General features: G+C 40.9%; 1 protein-coding gene across 2 annotated transcripts in view; it reads right to left on the reverse strand.

The window, feature by feature from the left end:
• MTA3 (metastasis associated 1 family, member 3) overlaps nt 1-23,982 on the reverse strand; it is a 204,990-nt gene that overhangs the window by 6,790 nt on the left and 174,218 nt on the right. The gene's annotated exons all lie outside the window — the stretch shown is intronic.

Consider the following 23,982-nt stretch of genomic DNA (forward strand, 5'->3'; position numbering starts at 1 on the left):
CAGCCTGGCCAACATAGTGAAACCCCGTCTCTACTAAAAATACAAAAATTAGTTAGGTGTGGTGGCACGTGCCTGTAATCCCAGCTACTCAGGAGGCTGAGGCCGGAGAATCACTTGAACCCAGGAGGCGGAGGTTGCAGTGAGCCAAGATTGTGCCACTGCACTCCAGCCTGGTGACAGAGTGAGACTCCATCTCAAAATAAATAAATAAAATAAAAATAAAAAGCCACTATCATTAATATCCTCAGAGAAGAAAAGATACAGTATCCATGAAACATAAATAGTATGTTATTTTTTCTTAACTGAGAGAAACAGGAGGGGAAAGCACATGGAAGGATTGAGGAGTTCTGCTTCCTATCATGGTAGGCTATTTGCCTAACCCTCCAGCCAGTAACAGTGATAAACTCTGGACAAAATATAAAGAACAACTGTTTGAGGCCAGGTGTGGTGACTCACGCCTGTAATCCCAGCACTTTGGGAGGTTGAGGTGGGAGGATCACTTGAGGTCAGGAGTTCAAGACCAGCCTGGCTAACACGACGAAACCCCATCTCTACTAAAAATACAAAAATCATCCAGGCATGGTGATGGTCACCCAAAATTCTAGCTACTTGGGAGGCTGAGGCAGGAGAATTGTTTGAACCCAGGAGGTGAAGGTTGCAGTGAGCCGAGATCATGCCACTGCACTCCAGCACGGGTGACAGAGCGAGACTCTGTCTCAAAAATACAATACAATAAATTTTTAAAAAAAGAACAACTGTTTGAAAGTACTAGAGAGCAACCAAAATCAGGTAAAAATTGGAGGGACTATGAACCTAGAAAAAAGTGAGACAAGGTAAGAAAAAGTGAGACAAGGTGAGAGCCACTCTTAAGTGTCTTTGCCTGTGAGCACGTTCATACAGTATGAGATGAATATATTTCAGGCAAAAAGCTACAGTCTACTGGGCTAAGGAACCAGAAGTCAGAGTTTCAAGCAGCCAATGCAGCTGGAAACTGAGGGAAGAGATCTTACAGAGGAAGGAGACAAAGAAGGGGGAGCCCTCAAATCTACATACAAACTCCCCTCACATTACTTGCTTATTTCTGAACTATGCAAGTACAGGGTGAGATTCCCAGGAGTCCAATGGAAAACATCAGCTAGAAGGCTCAAAGAGGAGAGCAGTGACTTCAGGAGCTGTCCAGTGCTGCGAAGACAGAATTTGGAGTTCAAATTCTGCGAAGTTAAAGGGGCCTGGTGAACAACTTGGTCTTTCCACTGAAATCCCATGGGAATAAGGACAAAATTGAAATAGGTGAGGCTTAGTAAAGCTTTAAACCAAACCTCCACAGAATCAAAGTGATCCACCAATGTAAGTCCTTTCTAGAACAAAATTTACCACTCTGCAAAGGAAAATAACAGAATCCTGAATCTTTATAACTCATCATTCACACTGACCCAGTATGCATTTAAAAATGATTCGACATAGCCAGGTGCAGTGGCTCATGCCTGTAATCCCAGCACTTTGGGAGGCCGAGGCGGGTGGATCACCTGAGGTCAAGAGTTCGAGACCAGCCTGGCCAACATGGTGAGACCCCATCTCTACTACAACACAAAATTAGCCAGGCATGGTGGCGCATGCCTGTAATCCCAGCTACTTAGGAGGCAAGGCTGGAAAATCGCTTGAACCTGGGAGACAGAGGCTGCAGTGAGCTGAGATTGTGCTATTGCATTCCAGCCTGGGCAACAAGAGCGAAACTCTGTCTCAATTAAAAAAAAAAAAAAAAAACAGATTAGACATGAGAAACAAGAAAATGCAACCCATAATCAAAAGAAAAAACAGTCCCTAGATTAATGGATAATTCTGTTAGAATTAGTAGATATGGACTTAAAATATTTACTATAAATATGCTAAAGAATCTATAGAAAAAGATGAGTATAATGGGTGACAAGGTGGGGAATTTTAGAAGTATAAAATAACTAAATGGAAATCTGAAAACTGAAAAATACAAAATCTAAAATGAAAAATGTGTTGGATGGGACTAATAGCAGCTTTGATACTGTAGAAGAAATAATCAGTCAACTTGATGATAGAACTCTAAAAATCATCCAAAATGACAGAGTACACACTGTATGACTGCATTTATATATAATTCTAGAAAACAGGCTGGGCATGGTGGCTCACGCCTGTAATCCCAGCACTTTGGGAGACCGAGGCAGGTGGATCACAAGGTCAGGAGATGGAGACCATCCTGGTCAACATGGTGAAACCCCGTCTCTACTAAAATACAAAAAAAAAAAAAAAATTAGCTGGGTGTGGTGGCACATGCCTGTAGTCCCAGATGCTCAAGAGGCCAAGGCAGGGGAATCGCTTGAACCTGGGAGGCGGAGCTTGCAGTGAGCCGATCGCGCCACTTCACTCCAGCCTGGCGACAGAGGGAGACTCCGTCTCAAAAAAACAAAACAAAACCTAATTCTAGAAAATGTAAATGAACCTATAGTGGCAAAAAACACATCAGTGGTCACCTGGGGGTGAGGTGGGGGAGATGAGGAGGGCAGGTGGGAGGATTATAATGGGGTGCAAGAAAACTGTTGAGGGTGATGATTAAGTTTATTATTTTGATTGTGGTGATGGTTCCCTGCTGTATATATTTGAAAACTTATTGTTTATTTTAATAATATACAGTTTACCAAATGACAATGATATCTTAATAAAGCTATTAAAATGGTAATGAAAAATGGCTTTGTAGGTGGGATATAAACAAGCTCTGTGGGAGTTACATAATAACTGGTTACATGTTGGTCAAAGAGAGAGATTCTGTTTTCTGAGGCCTGCTCTTGAGGCTTTAAGTGCCCCAACAGTGTAACAAGCACTATGGGAGTTATCAGCCAGGAATTTCCCTTGTGCTTGTTAGACTGTTGGGGCCCCTCAAAGCTTCAAGAGCAGGCCTCAGAAAGCAGAATCTCTCTCCTTGACCTTCTCCTGCCCCCCTTTCACCTGCTCCTTTTTCTCCCCAAGGCAGACCTTAGAAACCAAAAACATATGCTAGTCTTCCACACCCCCACCCCCGTGCCTTTCTGTCTTGGAGCTCTGACCTACCTTGTCTTATGTTGGTCAAAAGACCCTCATTTCAGAAGGGATCCTGCCCCCCAGAGGAAGGAATGCTACACAGAGTGGTCAAGAAGAATTTGAATAGAAGGCCAGGTGCAGTGGCTCATGCCTGTAATCCCAGCCCTTTGGGAGGCTGACGCAGGCAGATCACCTGAGGTCAGGAGTTTCAGACCAGCCTGGCCAACACGGTGAGATTCCGTTCTACTAAAAATACAAAAATTAGCTGGGCGTGGTGGCATGCACCTGTGGTCCTAGCTACACGGGAGGCTGACAGGAGAATCGCTTGAACCCGAGAGACAGAGGTTGCAGTCACCTGAGATCATGCCACTGCACTCCAGCCTAGGTGAGAGAGTGAGACTCCATCTCAAAAAAAAAAAAAAAAGAAGAAGAAGAAGAACCTGAACAGACAAGACTTGCTGCATGTCCCCCCTCAGTCCATTTGTATTAGGTCATACCATTTTTGTCCAATCGCATTTCTACGTGGTTGTTAATCGTGTCTACCCAATGAAGTCTCCATAAAAGGCCCAAGTGGGCAGAGTTTGGAGAGCTGCTGGAGAGCCGAATGTGTGGAGATTCTGGGAGGGTGGTGTGCCTGGAGAGGGCATGGAAGGTGCATACCCCTTCTCACATGCCTCACCCTATGCATCTCTGCATCTGTATTTGTCATAATATCCTTCATAATAGATGGGTAAACATGTTTCTCCTGTTCTAGGATCTACTCTAGCACATTAATTGAACCCAAGGAGGGAGTTGTAGAATTCCTGATTTATAGCCAGACGGTCAGAATCACAGGAAAAACAGCCTGGGTCTTGTGACCGGCACTGGAAGTCAGGTGGCAGTCTTATGGGACTGGGCGAGCCCTCAGTCTATAGGTTCTGACACTCTCCAGGTAGACAGTGTCAGAATTGAATTGGAGGATACCTAGTTTATGTCTGCTGCAAAACTGATTGCTTGCTTGGTGTGTGGGGAAAAATCCCCACACATTTGGTCACAGAAGTCTTCTGTGTCAATTGTTGTTCAGTGAGAGGACAGAAAAATAAGCAACTGCTCTGAATGTGTTTTTCCTCTTAATAGGATTTTTAAAATCTGTGCTGTAACAACATCTGCTGGCTTTGGAGATGCTTAAGAACCATTCTATTTCAAGTTTAATAAAACCAGAAAAAAGTTTGTTAAAAAACCTAAAAGCCATGAAAAAATAAAGAAAACTGGTGTCACCATATTAAAATCAGACAAAGATTTCAAGACAAGGAGTATTAACAGAGATAAAAAGGACCATTTCAAAAGGACATAAAAATCCTAAATATAAATATACCCAATAACAGAATTTTTCAATACATGAAGCAAAAGTTGACAAACTAAAGGGATAAATAGATACATCTGGTTGGCATATAAAGTTAAGAAAGTCTCAGCTGGGTGCAGTGGCTCACGTCTGTAATCCCAGTACTTTGGGAGGCCAAGGCAGGAGAATGGCTTAAGGCTGGGAAATCGAGACCAGCTTGGGCAACACAGCAAGATCCCCTACCCCCATCTCTGTAAAAATAAATTTTAAAAACTATTTTTAAAAAAGGTTGAGAAAGTCTCCTAGAAAGTAGAATAAAAAGACAGAGATGATAGGCTAGAGAGAAACAATAAGAAAATCAGAGGGCCAGTCCAGGAGGTCCAAACAATATCCTACCCTTTTTTTCCTGCTGAATGTTCAGTCCCAGATGACTTAAATGTGGTCAGCCCTATTTTCCCAAACACTTACTCTTGGTCTTGCTCACTGCCTGTCCTAGAGGGGCTCACTCAGTTAAGCTGGAATCAGAACATTACAGAAAGGGTCTTCTTAGGTCTCTTCTTTGGGAATCTCCATTTAACAAAGTTAACTTCAAGTCTGCACCTTGGTTTCACATTAATCACTTTTCATACTCATTTATATATCATCACTTTTCATATTCATTTATATGTAAATAGTTGCTGATAAAAATAAATATCTGGCTGATAGAGGAAAATGCATAGATTATAACTCAGATGTTTTCTGAGCTTAAAGAGTGCTCAGTCATTTGAAAGGGAAAAGAGAAAACAGTGAAATAAAATAACAGTGAGCAGGGCTGAGAAGCTTTAAATGAACCCAGTGGAGGTTTCCAAATCAACTAGACTGTGACAAATTCTTCCATTTCCATTGCTCTGGGGGCTCTGCAGATTCACAAGGCTTCTCCTCACTTCTTCAAGAGGACCCGAACAGATTGCTGAGGGGGATGCCTAAATCAATTGGTTTCTGGGGTTGTTCTTTACTTCCCTAGGGTGTCAAGAGACATTACCGTACTGATATCCCAATGGCTTTCTCAGACAGTTGTGCCCGCTCTTTTGATGGATGAGTCAAAACTCTTCTAAGTCAAATCCTCTTCTCAGATACCTAATCCCCTCCCTCTGCTGTCTCCTTCCCTTTCTTTTCGCAAACCTCTACTCCTCCTCCCAAAACATGTGAGACCTAGCTCTCAAGTCAGAGCTACACTTTCTTTCTCAGAGGTCACCTTCTATGGGTCACTGAGAATGGGGGAAGGGGAACAGAGGGTCAGGTTAGTTAGTTTACCTGCAGGTAAAGAGAGACAATTATTGAGGAGGCAGTGAACCATGGACTGCTGTCACTCTTCTAGGACCTCCATACTGCTGAGAGGGTCTCAAGTCCAAGGCTCTTAGGGAGTCACACACTAGTGCTTCCCTCAGAGACATGATAGAAGTACTCTCTGGGAGAAGCTGTGATATTAGTAAACCCAGGAATGGTCCCAGGGGTGGCTAATTTGGCATCCTTCTAGAATATTCTAAAACACCAAGTTGTTGACTACTTATGCCTAATACAATTGGATCTGTCTTCCTCATGGCTTCAGAGGTGCAGAGATCATCTTCTGCCCTCAGACAATGCTTCAATAGTCCCAAAATACATAAGGTACTCCACTATATTGCTTCCCATTCAGTAACCCTGGGGGCATAATAGTCCTTTATCAAATATTTTTTTGAATCTTAAAGGTTTTAAAAATATATTTAACCAGGTTATGACACTACCCTTTGAGACAAGGAGAGCAGAGGTTAGTCTAGGGACACGTGAGTTCTTCCAGAGACAATGTTTTAAAAGATTTTTTAAAAACTGCAGTCTTTTGAAATGGCATGAGTTTTTGACAGAAGGCAGCCTGGGCCTAAGCATGCCTAAGAGTGCCATCAGCTGTCCCTGGCAGTCTATTTTTATTGGAATTTGTGAAGACAGCAGATGCATTCCCAGAGCTCACTCACTGGTACAATGGCTCTCACCACCACCCATTTCCCAGGGTTGGGATGCCAACAGTTAGAATTGTTGAATCACTGATTTCAGACTCAAGTCATCAGAAGGACAATCTTCACACTCCAGATCATAATATTGTGCTTACAGAGGCATCTACATTAGATACCCTCTTCATGGAAGTCTCAAAAATGGTATACTCAATGCAGAAAATAAATAAGAAATATAAACAGATCTACAGTGTACTCACGTGCCCTAGGGGAAATAAGCCAGAGGACAGCAAATTCAGAAGGGCTTTATTGTACAATTCATCACTTTCCTTGGCTCAGATGCCTTGACTCTGTCACACTGAAAACTCACCTCTCTTCTGAGCCTGTTGCTGACATGCTGAGTCCTGCTTCAGTACCCCTGGAACCAAAAGTCATGTCATCTTGGAAAAAGGTTAAGAACACCTCCAACCGATGGTCTCTATCACTTCAGAAGAAGTCTTTCTCAAGGTCCCCATCTGATAAAGACTGAGATAGCAGGCAATCGCCTTGTCCCTGTGCATTGGAATGGAAGATCTGCAGACTGAACAAAGCTCAAGTAGCTGTCACTGTGGGAAGAACCAAGGGCATCTTCTTAAGGGTGAGAGGCCTATACAGCCCATCCGCCTTTCTTCTCTCCAGGATTCTTTCTGATTCAGCCTTCACTCTGAATAAGATTCTACTGTCTCAAGGTCAGGATGTTCTATCTCCTCTACTATAGGGTCTCTGATAGAGAAGCCCACAGGGAGCTAAGTGAGTCTTTCCTATAAACCTAAATTCCTGCCTTTAATGCTCCTCAAAATAACTTAATCCAAGGGCAGTTCCTTTTTATAGATACTGGGGCCCTCTAATGTACAAATATCCATTGGAATATAACCATCTACCTTCAAGCAAATCCATAAGTCATATTTTGAAAATCATACTTTTAGGTAAGAAATAAATATAGTTATAAGGAAGGTACTGAAATATTATTTATATACAGCTCTCAGGACTATAAAAATGGTTGATATCTTAGAAATTTTCCAAATAAAACTTTAATAGAAGCTATTCTTTAAGGCAGAGATAGAATCTTAACACTTGATGAATACCTACTATGAGTCAGAGACTATGCTGGGAAAGGATATAATTCGATTTAAATACATTTCACCTTTAGGTGATTCTGTGAATTTTCTCTTCTTTCTTTTTTTCCCTTCTCTAACACTAATAATATAGCCCCTATGCCCCAACTTCCAGAAAAATATAGTTCCTATACCCCCCAACTTTCATATTTGGTATATCGGCAGACAAGCTTTACATAGGCAGAAAATGACGGTGAAGGGGTTTTATTAAAAAGTGATGGCTTCAGCCAGGCACAGTGACTCATGCCTGTAATCCTAGCACTTTGGGAGGCTCAGGCAGGCAGATCACCTAAGGTCAGGAATTTGAGACACACCTGGCCAACATGGTTAAAGGCCATCTCTACTAAAAATACAAAAATTAGTATTTTTGTGGTGATGGATGCCTGTAATCCCAGCTACTCTGGAGGCTGAGGCAGCAGAATTGCTTGAAACAGGAGGCAAAGGTTGCAGTGAGCTGAGATTGCACCACTGCACTCCAGCCTGGGAAACAGGGAGAGTCTCCATATCAAAAATAAGGAAAGAAAGAAAGTGATGGCTTTATGGTCTGAGCAAAGAAAAATGCCCCACTATATTTCTCTATACATTCACAAACATATACCCATTTCCTATATAAAGAAAATATGAACATCTCCTATGTACAGGAATATGTAGTTTTATTAAGCTTTGCTTTATTGAGCTTTACAGATTCTGTGCTTTTTTAAAAATTGAAGCTTTGTGGCAACTCTGCATTGAACAAGTCTACTGATACCATTTTTCCAGCAGCACATGCTCACTTAATGTCTCTGTGTCACATTTTGGTAATTCTTATAATACTTCAAGCTTTTTCTTTATTATATCTGTTATGTTGATCTGTAATCAGTGATCTTTGATGTCACTATCGTAATTGTTTTGGGCCACAAGCCACACCCATATAAGACAGTAAACTTAATCAATAAATGTGTGTGTGCTTTCTTGAGGGGAGCTCTGAAAAAACTTTTTTTAAATAAAAAAGTAAATGCTGTGTGTCCTCTGACTGCTCCAGTGACTGTCCTTTCCCTGTCTTTTTCCCTCTCCTTGAGCATCTCTATTCTCTGAGACACGACAATATCGAAATTAAGCCAGTAAATAACCCTACAATGGCTTGTAAGTGTTCAAGCAAAAAGAAGGGTCGCACATCTCTCACTTTAAATCAAAAGCCAGAAATGATGAGCCTTCATGAGGAAGGCGTATTGAAAGCCAAGAGAGGTTGCAAGCCAGGCCTCTTGCACCAAACAGTTAACCAAGGGGTGAATGCAACTTGGAAAAGTTCTTGAAGGAAATTAAGAGTGCTACTCCAGTGAACACATTAATGATACCAAAGTGAAACAATCTTACTGCTGATAAGGAGAAAGTGGCCTGAATATAAGATCAAACCAGCAACAACATTCCCTTAACCCAAAGCCTAATCCAGAGCAGGACCCTAACTCTCTTCAATTCTATGAAGACTGAGAGAGGTGAGGAAGCTGGAGAAAAAAAGTTTGGAGCTAGCAGAGGTTGGTACATGGGGTTTAAGGAAAAAAGCCATCACCATAAACATAAAAGTGCAAGTAAAGCAGCAAGTGCTGATGTAGAAGCTGCAGCAAGTTATCCAGATCTAGCTAAGATCACTGATGAAGGCAGCTACGCTAAACAACAGATTTTCAACGTAGACAAAACAGCCTTATATTGGAAGAAGATGCCACTAGGACTTTCATAGCTAGAGAGGAGAAGCCAATGCCTTCAAAGCTTCAAAGGACCTACTGACTCTCTCGTTAGAGGCTAATGCAGTTGATGACTTTATAAGTTGAAGCCAGTGCTCATTTACTATTCCAAAAATCATACAGCCCTTAAGAATTATGCTTAATCTATTCTGCCTATGCTTTACAAATAGAACAACAAAGCCTGAATGATAGCACCTCTATTTACAGCATGGTTTACTGAATATTTTAACCTTGCTGTTGAGACCTACTGCTTAGGAAAAAAAATCAAAATATGGCTGCTCATTAACAAGGCACCTGGTCACCCAAGAGCTCTGATGGAGATGTACAAGGAGATGAATATTGTTTTCATGTCTGCTAGCACAACATCTATCATCCATTCTGGGATGGATGAACAGATGGATGAATGAATGGATTCATTCCTTCATTCATTTATTCAAGATAGAGTCCTGCTTTGTTATCCAGGCTGGAGTGCAGTGACATGGCTCACTATAGCCTCGATCTCCTGGGCTCAAGTGATCTTCCCACCTCAGCCTCCCGAGTAGCTGGCATTACAGGCCATGTGCTACCATGACTGGCAAATTTTTGTATTTTTTGTAGAGACAGGGTTTCCCTATGTTGTCCCAGCGGGTCTTGAACTCCTGGACTCAAGCGATCCACCTGTCTTGGCCTCCCAAAGTGCTGGGACTACAGGTGTAAACCACTATGCCCAGCCAAGGAGTAAGTTTAACTTTCAAGTCTTATTTAGGAAATACCTTTTGTAAGGCTATGCCTGCCATAGTGATTCCTCTGATGGATCTGGGCAAAGTCAACTGAAAACCTGCTAGAAAGGACTCGCCTTTATAGATGCCAGTAGAACATCAGAAATTCATGGGAGGAGGTCAAAATATCAATACTAACAGTTTAGAAGAAATTGATTCCAACCCTCATGGATAACTTTGAAAGGTTCAGGACTTCAGTGGAGGATGTAACTGCAGATATGGTGGACACAGCAGGAGAATTAGAATGAGAAGTGGCACCTGAAGATGTGGCTGAATTGCTACAATCTCATGATCAAACTTGAACAGATGAGTAGTTGCTTCTTATGGATGAACAACGAAAGTTGTGTCGTGAGATGGAAACTACTCCTGGTGAACATGCTGTGAACATTGTTGAGATGAAAATAAAGGATTTAGAATATTACATAAACTTAGTTGGTAAAGCAGTAGCAGAGTTTGAGAGAATTGACTCTAATTTTGAAAGAAGTTCTACTGTGGGTAAAATACTATCAAAGAGCCACAGAGAAATCTTTCTTGAAAGGAAGAGTCCATTTGATGTGGCAACTGTCAATGTGGTCTTATTTTAAGAAATTGTCACAGCCACCCTAAGCTTCAGCAACCACCATCCTGATCAACAGTGGCCATCAACACTGAGGCAAGACTTCCCAGCTGCAAAAAGATTACGACTCCCGAAGGCTTAGATGATCATTAGCTTTTTTTTTTTTTTTAGCAACAAAGTATTTTTTTAATTAAGGTATATACATTGTTATTTTATACATAATGCTATTGCAGACTTAATAGACTATAGTAGAGTGTAAATACAACCATTGCTTGCTTGTTTGTTTGTTTTGAGACAAGGTCTCACTCTGTTGCCCAGGCTTGGGTACAGTGGTGTGATCTTGGCTCACTGCAGCTCCGACCTCCCAGTCTCAATCGACTCTCCCACCTCAGCCTCCCGAGTAGCTGGAACTACAGGCACATGTCACCATGATCGGCTAATTTTTGTATTTTTTGTAGGGACAAGGTTTCAGTATGTTGCCCAGGCTGATCTCAAACTCCTGGGCTCAAGCAATCTGTCCATCTTGGCCTCCCAAAGTGTTGGTATTAGAGATATGTGCCATCACACCCAGCCAACATAACTTTATATGCACATGTGACTTGCTTTATTGTGATATTAGCTTTATTGCAGTGGTCTTGAACTGAACTCACAGTATCTCTGAGATATGCCTGTAAATGCTGTACTCGATATACATATCTGGGCCTGTATTCATCCAGCGGAAAAAACACTACATTTGGAGTTTAGATCCCATCTCCACTACTTTCTAGCAATATGACTTTGGGCAAATTCTTTAACCTTCTTGAGCTTCTATTTTTTCCACTCCTAAAATGTAGGTTGTAACATTTACCTCATAAAGTGTTTGGAAAACCAAGTGATATAAAGTACATGAAAAGAGGGAGGTAGAGCAAGATGATCAAACAGAAGCCTTCAGCAATTGTCCCTGCTGAAGGAACACCAAATTGAAGAACTACACAAACACGCACTTTCATAAGAGCCAAAAATCAGGTAAGTGATCACAGTACCTGATTTTAACATCATGTTAAGAAAACAGGCATTGAAGAGGGAAGGGAAGGGGGAGGGAGAACACAGTGATTGTGAAGCTTTGCATTCGAACTCAGTGCTGCCCTGACACAGTGGAAAGCAATACAAGTGGAAAGCAAAACTCAGCCAGTGCCCACAGAAGGAGCATTTAGGCCAGCCCTAACCAGAGGGGAATAGCTCATCCCAGCAGTCAGAACCTGAGTTCTGGCAAGCCCTTCCACTGTGGGTTACAGTGCTCTGGGTTCCTAAATAAACTTGAAAGGCAGTCTAGGCCACAGGGACTGCAATTCCTGGGCAAATCCTGGTGCTGTGCTGGTTTTGGAGCCAGTGGACTTGGGGAGCATACCATCTAGTGAGATACCAGCCAGGGCTGTTAAGAGGATGCTTGCACCACACTTCCCCCAACCTCAGGCAGCACAGCTCGCAGCTCTTGCCAAGACTCCTTCCTCCTGCTTAGGAGAGAAAAGGATAGAGTGAAGAGGACTTTCTCTTGCAACTTGGATACCGGCGTAGCCACAGTAGTATGGGGCACCAGGCACAGCCGTGAGGTCCCCATTCTAGGCCCCATCTCCCAGATGACATTTGAAAACACACTCCAAGCAGTAAGAAAACCCACTGCCTTGAAGGGAAAGACCTAGTCCTGGCAGGATTCACCAGCTGCTGACTAAAAAGCCCTTGGGCCCTGAATAATCAGCAGTGGTATCCAGGCAGTACTTGCTGTGTGCTTGGATGAGACTCAGAGATATGCTGGCTTCAGATGTGACCCAGCATATTCCCAGCTGGATGGCTATGAGGAGAGACTCTTTCTGCTTGAGGAAAGGAGAGAGAGGAATAAGACTTTGTTTTACAACTTGGGTACCAGCTTGGCCCACTGGGGTAGAACACCAGGTAGATTCCTAAGGTTCCTGACTCCAGGCCCTGGCTCCCAGTTGGCATCTCTGGACCTACTTGGGGCCACAGTGAGCTCACTGCCCTGAAGGGAAGACGTCTGGCTGGATTTACCACCTGCTGATTGGAGAGTCCTTGCGCCTTGAGTGAACACAGGAGGTAGCCAGGCAGTGATCACCTTAGGCCTTGGGTGAGCCCCAGTGCTGTATTGGCTTCAGGTCTGACACAGAGCAGTCCCAGTGATAGTGGCCACAGGAGTGCTTGTGTCATCATCCTTTCTCCAGCTTCAGGCAGCTCAGCACAGAGACAGAGTATCCATTTGTTTGAGTGAAAGTAAAAGAAGAGTCTCCACCTAGTAATCCAGGGAATTCTCCCAGATCTTACCCAAGACAACCAAGGCAAGAGACACAGCATGACTGGGCTGGAGGTGCCCCCTAATGCAGGTATGGCTGTAATGACCAAAGACTTAGATCACAACACCCAAATCCCTTCTAACAGTTGGAAAGCCTTCCCAAGAAGGATGGGGACAAACAAGCCCAAACTGTGAAGATTACAACAAATACCTAACTCTTCAATGCCCAGACACTGAAGTATATCAAGATCACCCATGAAAACGTGACCTCACCAAACAAACGAAATAAGACACCAGTGACCAATCCCAGAGAGACAGAGATATGTGTCCTTTCAGACAGAGAATTCAAAATAGCTGTTTTGAGGAGGCAAAACAGAATTCAGTAATAGAATAAAATTAAGAAAGATATTGAAATAATTTAAAAGAATCCCATCAGATAAAATTAAGAAAGAGACTGAAATAATTAAAAAGAATCAAGCAGAAATTCTGGAGCAAAAAATGCAATTGACATACTGAAGAATACATCTGAATCTCTTAACGAATTGATCAAGCAGAATAAAGAATTAGTGAGCTTGAAGACAGGCTATTTGAAATACACAGTAAGAGGAGACAAGAGAAAAAAGAATAAAAAGCAATGAAGCACACTTAAAAGATCTAGAAAATAGCCTCAAAGGGGCAAATCTAGAAGTTATTGTTCTTAAAGAGGAAGTAGAGGGACAGACTGAAGTAGAAAGATCATTCAAAGGAATAACAGAAAACTTCTCAAACCTAGAGAAAGATATCAATATTTAAGTACAAGAAGGTTATAGGACATCAAGCACATTTAACCCAAAGAAGACTACCTCAAGACATTTAATAATCAAACTCCAAAGGTCAAGGATTTTTAAAAGATCCTAAAAGTAGCAAGAGAAAAGGAACAAATATCATACAAAGGAGATCCAATATATCTGGCAGCAGACTTCTTAGTATAAACCTTACAGGCCAGAAGAAAGTGTCACAATATGTTTAAAGTGCTAAAAGAAAAAAAAAAACTTTTATCTTAGAAAAGTATATCCAGCAAAAATATCCTTCAAGCATGAAGGAGAAATAAAGATTTTTCCCAGACAAACAAAAGCTAAAGAATTTCATCAACACTAGACCTGTCCTACAAGAAACGCTAAAGGGAGTTCTTCAATCTGAAAGAAAAAGACATTAATGAGCAATAAGAAATGATCTGAAGGTACAAAGCTTACTGGTAATAGTAAGCACACAGAAAAACATACAATATTGTAACAGTGTAATTGTCTGTAAACTACTCATATCTTGACTAGAAAGACTAAAATATGAAGCTATCAAAAACAATAACTACAATAACTTTTCAAGAGATAGGTAGTATAATAAGATATAAATAGTAACAACAAAAAGTTAAAAAGCAGGGGATGAAGTTAAAGTGCAGAGAGTTTCCATTAGTTTTCTCTTTGCCTAATTGTTTGTTTGTTTATACAATCAGTGTCAAGTTGGCATCAGTTTAAAATAACAGGTTATAAGATATTTTTTGCAAGCCTTATGGTAACCAGAAATCAAAAAACATACAACAGATACACAAAAATAAAAAGCAGAAAATTAAAACATAACACCAGAGGAAAAAAAAACATACAACTGATACACAAAAAATAAAGCAGGAAATTAAAACATAACACCAGAGAAAATCACCTTCACTAAAAGGAAGACGGGAAGGACAAAGGAAGAGAAGACCACAAAATAACCAGAAAACAAATAACAAAATGGCAGGATTAAGTCATTACTTATCAACAATAACACTGAATGTAAATGGATTAAACTCTCCAACCAAAAGACACAGAGTGGTTGAATGGATTAAAAACAACAACAACAACAACAAAAAATAAAAATAAAAATAAAAACAAGGTCCCATGATCTGTTGCCTACAAGAAACACACTTTACCTATAAAGACACACAAAGAATCAAAGTAAAGGGGTGGAAAAAAATATATATTCCATGCAAATGGAAACCAAAAAAGAGCAGGAGTAGCTATACCTACATCAGACAAAATAGATTTAAAGACAAAAATTACAAAAAGAGACAAAGAAGGTCATTTTTATAATGATAAAGGGGTCAATTCAGTAAGAGGGAATAACAATTATAAATATATATGCACCAAGCACTGGAGCACCCAGATATATACAACAAATATTATTTGCACTACAGAGAGAAAGAGAGAGAGAGACCACGAAACAATAATAGCTGGAGACTTCAACACCTCACTTTCAGCAATGAACACATCATCCAGAAAGTCAGTGAAGAAACCTAGGACTTAATCTGCACTGTAGACCAAACTAACCTAATAAATATTTACAGAACATTTCATCCAAAGGCTAAAGAATACATATTCTTTTTTTTTTTTTTTTTTTTTTTTTTTTTTTTTTTTGAGACGGAGTCTCACTCTGCTGCCCAGGCTGGAGTGCAGTGGTCGGATCTCAGCTCACTGCAAGCTCCGCCTCCTGGGTTTACGCTATTCTCCTGCCTCAGCCTCCTGAGTAGCTGGGACTACAGGCGCCTGCCACATCACCCGGCTAGTTTTTTGTATTTTTTAGTAGAGACGGGGTTTCACCATGTTAGCCAGGCTGGTCTTGATCTCCTGACCTCGTGATCCGTCCGTCTCGGCCTCCCAAAGTGCTGGGATTACAGGCTTGAGCCACCGTGCCCGGCCTAAGAATACATATTCTTATCCTTAGCATGTGGATCATACGACAGACCATATGTTAGGCCACAAAAACAATCTTTAAAAATTTATATAAAATAAAATTATATCAAGTATCTTCTCTGATCACAATAAAATAAAAGTAGAACTCAATAATGACAGGAATTTTGGAAACTATACAAACACATGGAAATTAAACAATATGCTCCTGACTCATACCTGTAGTCCCAGTACTTTGGGAAACCTGAATCAGGAGGATTGCTTCAGCCCAGAAGTTCAAGAGCAGCCTGGGCAACATAGTGAGACCCTGTCTCTACAAAACAACAACAATAACAAAAACAAGCAAAAACACGATATGCTCCTGAATGACCAGTGGGTCAATGAAAACATTAAGAAGGGAATTTTAAAATTTCTCAAAACAAATGATAATGGAAATACAACATACCAAAACCTACGGGATATAGCAAAGGTAAACTAAGAGGAAAGTTTATAGCAAAAAGAGTCTTGATATTATTTGGCTGTGTCCCCACCCAAATCTCAACTTGAATTGTATCTCCCAGAATTCCCACATGTTGTGGGAGGGACCCAGAGAGAGGTAATTGAATCATGGGGGCCAGCCTTTCCTGTGCTATTCTCATGATAGTGAATAAGTCTCACAAGATCTGATGGGTTTATTAGGGGTTTCTGCTTTTGCTTCTTCCTCATTTTCTCTTGCTGCCACCATGTAAGAAGTGCCTTTGAGGCCGGGCGCGGTGGCTCAAGCCTGTAATCCCAGCACTTTGGGAGGCTGAGACGGGCGGATCACGAGGTCAGGAGATCAAGACCATCCTGGCTAACATGGTGAAACCCCGTCTCTACTAAAAACTACAAAAAAACACTAGCTGGGCGAGGTGGCGGCGCCTGTAGTCCCAGCTACCTGGGAGGCTGAGGCAGGAGAATGGCGTGAACCCGGGAGGCGGAGCTTGCAGTGAGCTGAGATTGTGCCACTGCACTCCAGCCTGGGCAACAAGGGCAAAACTCCGTCTCAAAAAAAAAAAAAAAAGAAGTGCCTTTGGCCTCCCGCTATGATTCTGAGACCTCCCCAGCCATATGGAACTGTAAGTCCAATTAAACCTCTTTTTCTTCCCAGTCTCGGATACATCTTTATCAGTAGTGTGAAAACAGACTAATACAAGCCTACATCAAAAAAGTAGAAACACTTCATATAACCTAACCAGTGCATCTTAAAGAACTAGGAAAGCAAGAGCAAACTAAATCCAAAATTAGTAGAAGAAAGGAAATAATAAAGATCAGAGCAGAAATTAGTTAAATCAAAATGAACGAAACAATACAAAAGGTCAATGGAACAAAAAGGTGATTTTTTGAAATTATAAACAAAATCAATAAACCTTTAACCAGACTAAGAGAAAAAGAGAGAAGACACAAATAAAATCAGAGATGAAAAAGGAGACATTACAGCTGATACCACAGAAATTCAGAGGATCATTAGAGATTATCATAAGCAATTAAATGCCAACAAATTGGAAAAGCTAGAAGAAATGGATACATTTCTAGACACATACAACCTACCAAGACTGAATCATTAAGAAATCCAAAACCTGAACAGACCAATAACAAGTAATGAGATCAAGGCCATAATAAAAAGTCTCCCAGAAAAGAAAAAAAGGCCAGGACCCTATGGCTTCACTGCTGAATTTTATAAAACATATAAAGAAGAACTAAAACCTATCCCACTGAAACTACTCCACAAAATAAAGGAGAAAGTAATACTTCCAAATTCAGTCTGCAAGGCCAGTACTACCCTGATAGCAAAACCAGAAAAAGACATATCAAAAAAAGCTACAAGTCAATGTCCTGATGAACATTGACGCAAAAAGCCTCAACAAAATACTAGCAAATTGAATTCAACAATACATTTAACAAGTTTATCCATCATGACGAAGTGGGATTTATCCCAGGAATGCAAGCATGGAAATCAATCACAAATCAATCAGTGTAACATATCACATCAACTGAAAGACAAAAACCATATGATGATTTTAATTGAGGCTGAAAAGCATTTGATAAAATTCAACATCCCTTCATGATAAAAATCCTCAAAATACCAGGAATACAAGGAACATACTTCAACACAATAAAAGCCATATACAACAGATCCATAGCTAGTATCATACTGAACAGGGAAAAACTGAAACCTTTCCTCTAAGATTTAAAACAAGACAAGGATGCCCCCTTCCACCACTGTTATTTAACATAGTACTGGAAGTCCTAGCTACAGCAATAAAACAAGAAAAAAAATAAAGTCATCCAAATTGGAAAATAAGGAGTCAAATTATCCTTGTTTGCAGATGATAGGATCTTATATTTGGAAAAACCTAAAGACTCCACAAGAAAGCTACTAAAACAGACAAATTGAGTAAAGTTGCAGGATACAAAATCAACATACAAAAATCAGTAGTATTTCTATATGACAACAGTAAACTATCTGAAAAAGAAGTGAAAGATCTCTACAATGAAAACTATAAAACACCGATGCAAGAAATTGAAGAGGGCACCAAAAAATGCAAAGATATCCCATATTCATGGATTGGAAGAATCGATATTGTTAAAATGTTCATACTAACTCAAAGCAATCTACAGATTCAAAGCAATGCCTATCAAAATACCAATGATGTTCTTTGCAAAAATAGAAACAATAGTCCTAAAATGTATATGGAATCACAAAAGACCCAGTATAGCCAAAGCCATCCTGAACAAAAAGAACAAAACTGGAAAAATCACTTTATCTGACTTCAAATTATACTACAGAACTATGGTACCCAAAACAGCATGGTACTGGCATAAAAACAGACACACAGACCAATGGAACAGAATAGAGAACCCAGAAACAAATCTATACATCTACAGTAGAAACTCATTTTAAACTCATTTAAAACAATGGTGCCAAGAACATACATTAGAGAAAGCATAGTCTCTTCAATAAATGGCACTGGGAAAATTAGATAGCCATATACAGAAGAATAAAACTAGACCCCTCTTTCTTGCCATATACAAAAATCAAATCAAAATAAATTATGTACTTCAATCTAAGACCTCAAACTGTGAAACTAATAAAAGAAAACACTGGGAAAACTTTCTAGGACATTGTTCTGGGCAAATATTTATTGAGTAATATCCACAGGCCCAGGCAACCAAAGCAAAAATAGATAAATGAGATCATATCAAGTTAAAAAGCTTTTGCACAACAAAGGAAACAGTCAACAAAGTGAAGACACAATGCACGGAATGGGAGAAAATATCTGCTATCCATCTGACAAGGGATTAATAACTAGAATATATAAGGAGCTCAAACAACTCAATAGGAAAACAATCAAATAATCTGATTAAAAATGGGCAAAAGGGCCGGGCGTGGTGGCTCAAATCTGTAATCCCAGCACTTTGGGAGGCCGAGACGGGTGGATCACGAGGTCAGGAGATCGAGACCATCCTGGCTAACACCGTGAAACCCCGTCTCTACTAAAAAATACAAAAAACTAGCCTGGCATGGTGGCAGGCGCCTGTAGTCCCAGCTACTCGGGAGGCTGAGGCAGGAGAATGGCGTAAACCCGGGAGGCGGAGCTTGCAATGAGCTGAGATCCGGCCACTGCACTCCAGCCTGGGCGACAGAGCGAGACTCCGTCTCAAAAAAAAAAAAAAAAAAGGGCAAAAGATGTGAAAAGACATTTCTCAAAAGAAGACATACAAATGGCAAACAGACATATGGAAAGGTGTTCAACATCACTGATCATCAGAGAAATGCAAATCAAAACTACAATGAGATATCATTTAGCCCCAGTTAAAATAGCTCTTATCCAAAAGACAGGCAATAACAAATGCTGGCAAAGACGTGGAGAAAAGGGAACCCTCATACACTGTTGGTGGGAATGTAAATTAGTACAACTACTATAAGAACAGTTGGGAGGATCCTCAAAAAACTAAAAATAGAACTACCATATGATCCAGCAATCCTGCTGTTACATACCAAAAGAAAAGAAATCAGCATATGGAAGAGACACCTGCACTCCCGTGTTTACAGAAGTACTATTCACAGTAGCCAAGATTTGGAAGCAACCTAAGTGTCCATCAACAGACAAATTGATAAAGAAACTGTGGTACATATACACAACAGAGTACTATTCAGACAAAAAAGAATGAAATCCTGTCATTTGCAACAATATGGATGAAGCTGGAGGACATGGCGTTAAGTGAAATAAGACATGCACACAAAGACAAACTGTGCATTCTCACTTACTTGTACTAAAAATTAAAATAATTGAACTCATGGAGATAGAGAGTAGAATGGTGGTTATCAGAAGCTAGGAAGGATAGTGGTGGGGGGTATGATAATGGGTACGAAAATATAGTTAGAATGAATAAGATCTAGTATTTAATAGCTAACAGGGTGACTACAGCAACAATAATTTATTGTACATTTTAAAATAACTAAAAGAGTAAAATTGCACTGTCTGAGACACAAAGAAAGAATAAATGCTTTAGGTGATGGATAACCCATTTACCCTCATGTGATTATTAAGCATTATATGCCTGTATCAAAATATTTCATGTATCCCATAAATATGCACATCTACTGTGTATCCACAAAAAAATAAAAATAAAAAAATAAAGTACATGAAAATTTTCAATCATAAGATCAATTCTGTAAGGCAAATGTCATCTGTATTCTACAGATCTATAGAGGAGAAAACTCATACAAAAAAAACCATGTGATTCACCCAAGGTCACACAAGAAGCAATCAGAGGAGTAAGGAATTAATCCTATCTGATTCCAAACACTCAGATTTCCCTTTTCCCCCTCATGGCACAGACAAGTGCTGTCTCCCCTGCTGCCCTCTCTTCGGGGTTTTCTGACATGGAAAGGTTCTCCAGTAATGGCTCTTCTATCCCTGCTGGCCTAGGCCCTCACCTACTCACAGCCACTTGGAGTTAACCAAGTAGGGCAAACATAGTAGGTGATACCTGGTTTGCTAACAGTAAAAATGTCCACAGTGGAGGAAATGGAGGAGATGGGACTAGAAACCACAATGACAGCATACGGGACACTGCTGGACCAATATCCTACGGAGAAAGGTTGAAGTATAGAGAGACTGGCAAGGCACTGTGCAGATCTCTAATTTTGAACCTTTATTCTTTCTATCATTACTGACTCCCTGCACTGAGCACTGAGGCTTCTTGTGTATGCAGATTTCTTTCTTTCTTTCCTGTTTTTTTTTCAAGAGACAGGATCTCACTCTGTAACCCAGGCTGGAGTGCAGTGATACAATCATAGCTCACTGCAGCCTCGACCTCCTGGGCTCAAGCAATCCTTCTGCCTTAGCCCTGCCCGCAAGTAGCTAGAACTGTAGATGCATGCCACTACACCCAGCTAATTTAAAACAAAAATTTTTTTAGAGTTGGGGTCTCACTATGCTGCCTAGGCTGGTCTCAAATTCTGGGCTCAAGTGAGCCTCCTGCTTCGGCCTCCAGAGTAGCTGGGATTACCAGTGCAAGCCACCACTCCCCCTATGTATACATATTTCATCTTCACCTTTGGAGTTTAGGTTCTATTAGATTGGTCACAGGGCCTGTGTGTGGCCCTGGAGTTTCCTTATAGAGCATACAGAGTTCTGACTATCTGCACCCAGTCCATACCAAGGCCTTTCTTTAAAAGGTCTCTATCAGGGCTAGGAAAGACAGTGATTTTCGGGGAGGAAATAAGAAGCTGTCCATCTTTTTTTTCTAATGTCAAGCAAAATCCTTTCTGTGAGCCCAAATTCACAGATTCCTTTCCCATCATCAAGAACCTGCAATCCAAAGGTAGAGGGTGAGTGGCGGAGGCAAGCCACTGAAGTGGGCAGGCAGCCCTAAAACTAAGAGGCCTAAACATCTCAGCAGCCCCAGGTTTTGTTTCCAATTCAATTTCTTCTGCCCATAACATTCTGTTTGGTATGCTCATCTGTCTGACACGCTGATAATTAAGTAGCAATGCTAATTGATTTTATTATTGGATCACACAGAACAAGGCTTTCCCATGAGTTTGTATCTATTTCAGTATATGATGGTAATAACTATCTCATGAAAACTATTAGTAGAACATTATTTCCCGTACTTTGAGTTCATCTTGGAAACTCTGATTAATCAGGATCCTATACCCTGTGGAAATAGGAAACAGGCCCATTATCCCAATGAAAAGGTCCATTTGTAAGCAAGAACGTGGGCACTTTCTAACACGTGTGCCTCTGTTATACTCTTGTTTCTCAGCTCCATGATTCTGGGGCTGCGGGGGACTCTACAAGCACACTTCCCCTTTGCTGTCTGGCTCTGTGTCACACCAGCAGGGCGCTAAAGGATCCTGCAATGCTGGAGCAGGGAGGTAGGACTTGCTCAGTCCTGTTCCTGTCAGTGTCCCTCCAGGTAGGTGCAGCAGCTTGTCCCAGAACCACCTCATCCACCTCCTGAGAGGTACCTGCACTGGCAGGGCAGTGCCCTCTCCTCCAGGTTGGGTTCTGGCTCTGAGGCCCTCCTTGTGCTTCTGGGTTGTGATAAGCCAAGCTTCTTCCTTGTGCTCTCCCAACCCTGAGAATGGTGGCTGTTTCCTGTGCCCCGGGCCCATGTTCTCTGTTGATTTATTCTGTCCTCCAATATCCGTCATATTGATTTCTTTTATGAAATTAGCTGTTGAAATAACTTATGTAGTTTCTACTTTGCTGATAGAACCTAATACAGCACATTTGAGAGCCACGATTTCATTCATAACAGTGGTTAAACGGGAAGATTCTGAAATCAGTCACATCTGAGTGGGAATCTCAATTCATCTCTGTAGTGCCTGGTAACTTTGGAAAATTTAATTCACTTCTCTAGGTCTCATTTTTCTCAATCACTTCCATTTATACAATTAATAAATATTGAGTACCTACTAAGTACCAGGTACTATGCTAAGCACAGAGATACAATGATATACAAAACAAATTCCCTAACCTCCCAGAACTTTCTGTCATGTGAATTAAATGAGAGAACTCAGTAAGGGAGTTAACACAGTGCCAGGCACATGTCGTCAGCCTTCCTCTCCATCCCATGACAGGAGAGCAAATACAAATGTGTCTTTAAAAAGGAAGTGTTTCCGTAGCTAAGTCTCTTCAGAAGATAAGATGGGTCTTTCCCCCAAAAAGGCTGAAGGTCTCTGTCTACAAAAAACCAAGGATTCATTGTGTACCCTGCTATTCCTTCTGTTCAGAGCAGAGAAGTAATGACTCTGTGGCAGCACTCATTCACAGGGAAATGAAACAAAGCAGCCCTAGAGAGGGAACACTACAACGTGACATTTTGAATAAATGCCAGAAAAACAGGTACCCGTGATACTGAGGAAAGAAAAGGCAACAGAAGAGGTACTGCAGGCCAGGACTGAGATCCAGAATGACCACAGAGTGTGAGTGAAAGAAGATACCGGAAAGCTGCTATGCTAATGTCAGTCACAGTGACAGTCGTGTGTGTGTGTATGTGTGTGTGTGTGAGATGGGGTCTCTGTCATCCTGGCTGGAGTGCAGTGGCATGATCAGAGCTCACTGTAGCCTTGACCTCCTGGGCTCAAGCGATCCTCCTAATAGCTGGGACTACAGACATGCGCCACTAGATAATTTTTAAACTTTTTGTAGAGATCAGCCTGGGCAACATAGAGAGACCCTGTCTCTACAAAAAGGATCCTCCTGCCTCAGCCTCCCAACGTGTTGGGATTACAGACATAAGCCACCAGACCTGGCCCACAATGACAGTCTTTTTACCAAAAAGAATATATGTGTGTGTGTGTGTGTGTGTGTGTGTGTGTGTGTGTGTGTGTGTTTCATGACTTACTTTATACTTTCTACAGCAAGATTATATGCCTAGAAAGGCCAGGGAGGTGGTATAATGGAAAAGAGAGATTCTAGATTACATTCAAGCCTGAATCTAAAGGTTGTGGGCAAGAAAAGGCTGAAAAGAAATACATTCAATCTTCACATTTTGACACACTCCTTCCACTGTCTAGACATCAGGCATATTGTGTCAAGGATGGCCAGTGTTCTCATTAGCAAGGAAGTGTTCTGTAAGACTTCTGGGTAGTTAAATTATTGAAAACCGTATCTTAACACATTGATAACCTATAAATGCAAACTCAATTCCTCGCTCTCACTGTTTTACACATTTTTGACATTATTATGAACACCAAAAGTCATAATGGAGAAAAACAACCATAGGAAATTATTATTAGAAGGTTTATTCCACATTCTTGCTCTGGAGCCTCACGATAAATAATTTACTGTCACGTAAGGAATTTAGAGTTCCAGAAGGCATGAAAAGCCTGGAGAGAGTTTTATTCATAAATAAATGCCAACATTTAAACAATAAAGACAGTTTCAAAGTCGAGAACTATAGAAATGAACAATATACACTGCCTGGATGATTTACTATGGTTGTGT

This window comes from Colobus angolensis, unplaced genomic scaffold, assembly GCF_000951035.1.
Source record: "Colobus angolensis palliatus isolate OR3802 unplaced genomic scaffold, Cang.pa_1.0 Scaffold15, whole genome shotgun sequence".
NCBI classification, from domain to species: domain Eukaryota; kingdom Metazoa; phylum Chordata; class Mammalia; order Primates; family Cercopithecidae; genus Colobus; species Colobus angolensis.